General features: G+C 43.1%; 1 pseudogene; it reads right to left on the bottom strand.

Annotated features, from left to right (window-relative positions):
- Nucleotides 1–3,597: 3,597 nt before the first annotated feature.
- Nucleotides 3,598–4,084, bottom strand: LOC112927500 (ubiquitin-conjugating enzyme E2 variant 1 pseudogene; annotated as a pseudogene).
- Between the last annotated feature and the right edge of the window lie 347 nt (nt 4,085–4,431).

Below are 4,431 nucleotides of genomic sequence, written 5' to 3'. Positions count from 1 at the left end.
GGTGTTAGAATCCTAGTCTAGGCTGTGGGATTTCTCTAGATCCTCCATTCCAAGTAAAAGTACCCAATGACCCAAATGACAAATCTCCCAATCAATTCATCTTCAAATCCCCCTTTTACTTTATTCCCTATGTAACTGACCACAAAGCACTGTGGTCTCTAGGTCTTAGAGTTTTATTTTATTTTATTTTTTTTAAATTTTATTTATTCATGAGACACACACACACAGATAGAGAGAGAGAGAGAGAGAGAGAGAGAGGCAGAGACATAGGCAGAGAGAGAGAAGCAGGCTCCATGCAGGGAGCCTGATGTGGGAATTGATCCTGGGACTCCAGGACCATGCCCTGGGCCAAAGGCAGATGTTTAACCGCTGAACCATCCAGGGATCCCCAACCTCAGAGTTTTATTGAACCAGTATGTAATATCCCTCGTTTTCCTCGGATGACTTTTTTTTTTTTCCGTAAAGCATACTCTTTCCTAATATTAATATTGCCGTGCTGAATTTATTTATTTCCCTAGAACAATATGTTCATTCTCTTTATTTAAATATTTTCTATTTTTCTATTTAAACAATCTAGAGTTTATTTTAATTCTACCTGAATATGTATGTCTTCTGAAGTATGTTTCATCCATTATGATGTTTGAAGTATATGAGTTTTATTTTTATTTTTTTGTATATTTTTTATTGGAGTTCGATTGGCCAACATATAGCATAACACCCAGTGTTCATCCTGCCAAGTGCCCCCCTCAGTGCCCATCACCCAGTCACCCCAACTCCTCACCCACCTCCCTTTCCACTACCCCTTGTTTTTTTCCCAGAGTTAGGAGTCTCTCATGTTCTGTCACACTCACTGATATTTCTCACTCATTTTATCTCCTTTCCCCTTATTCCCTTTCACTATTTTTTATATTCCCCAAATGAATGGCATACAATGTTTGTCCTTCTCCGGTTGACTTACTTCACTCAGCATAATACCCTCCAGTTCCACCCACGTCGAAGCAAATGGTGGGTATTTGTCATTTCTAATGGCTGAGTAATATTCCATTGTATACATAGACCACATCTTTATCCATTCATCTTTTGATGGACACCGAGGCTCCTTCCATAGTTTGGCTATTGTGGACATTGCTGCTATAAACATCGGGGTGCAGGTGTCCTGCGTTTCGTTGCATCTGTATCTTTGGGGTAAATCCCCAGCAGTGCAATTGCTAGGTCATAGGGTAGTTCTATTTAGGTTTATTCCTAGGTACCTTATCCTTTTGGGTGCAATTGTAAGTGGGATTGACTCCTTAATTTCTCTTTCTTCAGTCTCATTGTTAGTGTATAGAAATGTCACTGATTTCTGGGCATTGGTTTTGTATCCTGCCACACTGCCGAATTGCTGTATGAGTTCTTGCAATCTTGGGGTGGAGTCTTTTGGGTTTCTTTTTTTTTTTTTTTTTACGGGGGGTGGGGCTGACCCGAGACCCCGCCCGCCCGCGGACGAGGCTGTGGCCCGACCCAGGTGGGGGGGAGGGGGAGGGTCTTTTGGGTTTCTAGGCACAGTATGTCATCTGCGAAGAGGGAGAGTTTGACTTCTTCTTTGCCAATTTGAATGCCTTTTATTTCTTTCTGTTGCCTGATTGCTGAGGCTAGGACTTCTAGTACTATGTTGAATAGCAGTGGTGAGGGTGGACATCCCTGTCATGTTCCTGATCTAGGGAAAAGGCTCCCAGTGTTTCCCCATTGAGAATGATATTTGCTGCAATCTTCTTGTAGATGGCTTTTAAGATGCTGAGGAATATTTTTTTTAAATATTAACGCACTTTCTTTTTTATTTTATTCAAATCAGGCAATGGTCTGACAATAAAAAGGCTGCTTATGGAATACTGTTATGTTCAGCTTTACTTACAGGATGTTAAATCCTTAGAACTAACGTAACCCCCAGAAAAAGATTAATGAAAACATCGATTGCTTTTCAGACTTGATAGTTGCTGCTTCAAAAGATGGTTTTACACAAACACTAAATTAAAAACAAAACAAAACAAAAACCTTTAGAACACGGGATCCCTGGGTGGCGCAGTGGTTTAGCGCCTGCCTTTGGCCCAGGGCGCGATCCTGGAGACCCGGGATCGAATCCCACGTCAAGCTCCCGGTGCATGGAGCCTGCTTCTCCCTCTGCCTATGTCTCTGCCTCTCTCTCTCTCTCTGTGACTATCATAAATAAATAAAAATTAAAAAAAAAAAAACCTTTAGAACACAATGAATCGCTTTTATTTCGGTATGCATCCACATCTCAGCATTTAGTGGTCCTGAACAGAAAAGTGGAAAAACGCAGCAATTTGCCAGGAAGTCAAGCCCGCCAATTTCGGAGATCTGCTGTGCACACTGAGTTCTTTCTCGATCCCTACTGAGGACCATGAGATGCGGGTCCCCCAAAGCCAAAGTGTGCCCCGAATCCAAGGTTCGTTTCGTTCCAGTTGTCAGATTCCAAACTAGACCCAAATGGATTGTAAGATGACCACATGAGATCCCTGTTTGAAACTTCTTCAATTGTTAAAAGCAAAAACAATTACAGAAAAAGAAAACAATTCATTCAGAGGGATCGTATGTGCTTACAAGTGTCTTCTGTGGCCTTTCTCCAAGTTTTACCACCAAGCACTTTGAGAGCTAGCAGGTCTGGGTATCCCTGGTGACTGTTCTTTTCACTTTATCAAAACATGAGCTAAAAAAATGGCATCAGCTGACAATGACAGCAGAGGGTGGCAGAGCTGAGGACCCAATATTCATTCCTAGGCTGATGGAGAGTGAGTAAATGTGGTTCCAAACTAAACGAGGGGAGTCAGAGACTCTTTCCAACCTTACCTGATGGCTTCTGGCCAAAGCAAGGAAGTATTGGGTGGTGATGGTGCAAAAAGGGACTTGAGGAAGGAAAAAGCAGCATCCCTCAATTAAAGTGGGGGAGAAGATATGGGGAAAGCCCTGAATTCCTCACCAAAGGCCAATTTCAGAGGGGAGCAGAGAGGGTTACAATCTATGCTTCGGCCGAGGGTGGTCATGGGAAGTGGAGAAAGGATGATGGCTTGGAGGCGGGAGGGCATCATTTAAGACTTGAAAAAAGAACCCAAGGGTCCAGCTGGAGCACCCCTGCACACCCAGCAGTAGTCCCACAGGCTGCGACCTGAAACCTTCACGCCTATTCTAGCAAGCCACCCCAAGCTGGAGGGCTGTTGCAGGGATGGAGGGGTGGGTGGAGAGAGGGAGAGAGGGAGCCAGCAAGAGGAAAAGGGGAGAAGGCAGAGACTCCAGGCCATGTAATCAGCAGCAAGGTGATTGTATGATGTGTCTTTTCACAGTTGAGTTAGATGTGCCCCACCAGTTATTATGGGAACCAATTTAAATAGACTTTCTTGATCCCAGAAGTTCAACTATGTGGACAGTGGTTACACTCGACAGGATGATTTGTTATAGCACAACTTATATATTTCAAATGGACAAAAAATTAGTATCGTTTACAGTATCTTAAGATAAACTGCCTTTGAATGGGAGCCTCTTTTCCAGTACTTCTGAGGTCTACAAGACGTATCTAGAAAATATACTACTGTAGAAAATGACTGCTTAAATCGAATGGGGGGGAGGGGGAGGGCCTGTGGTTTCTCTTTTTGATTCATTGCTGTAACACTGTCCTTCCGGCAGCTGAGGGAGTTTCATGTTTTCTTTAGACATCATTAGGCTCAGGAGCTCTTGCAGGACAACTTTGATGCTATATGAATTCTGCCATTTTGCTAGCATGGATACGGCTCTTGGGTCCACCACTCCATTAGAACTATTAACTCTGTTCATATTAATTTTTGTTACAAATCTTACAAAGGGGGGGTGCTTCTGGGTATTTAGGTCCACATTCTATTTTAAGGCTGTATATTCGGTTTTCATAAATTGTTCTTGGAGGCCCAATTATCATCCCTGTCCATCTTGTAAATGTCATGTCTTCATCATCCTCTAGACCCGAGCTAACTGTGTCATCTCCTACTCCTTTCTGGCCTTCTTCCAGTTCTGCCAACAGTCGAAAATTGCGAGGGACTTTTACAGCCATGGTGGCTGCCATCTTGTGTCGCTTTCCGATGCTGAGGAATGTTCCCTCTATCCCTATATTCTGAAGAGTTTTGAGCAGGAATGGATGCTGTATTTTGTCAAATGCTTTCTCGGCATCTATTGAGAGGATCATATGGTTCTTGTTTTCTTTTCTTGTTGATTGCTTTATGAGTGTTGAACCAGCCTTGCATCCCGGGGATAAATCCCACTGGGTCATGGTGAATAATCTTCTTAATGTACTACTGGATCCTTTTGGCTAGTACCTTGTTGAGAATTTTTGCATCGGGGTTCATCAGGGACACTGGTCTATTATTCTCCTTTTTGGTGCGGTCTTTGGTTTTGGAATCAAGGTGATGCTGG

The sequence above is a fragment of the Vulpes vulpes genome, chromosome 6 (assembly GCF_048418805.1).
Source record: "Vulpes vulpes isolate BD-2025 chromosome 6, VulVul3, whole genome shotgun sequence".
In the NCBI taxonomy this organism is placed as follows: Eukaryota; Metazoa; Chordata; class Mammalia; order Carnivora; family Canidae; genus Vulpes; species Vulpes vulpes.
The sequence above is the reverse complement of the archived record's forward strand: the minus strand, read 5'-3'. Positions and strand labels throughout refer to the sequence as shown.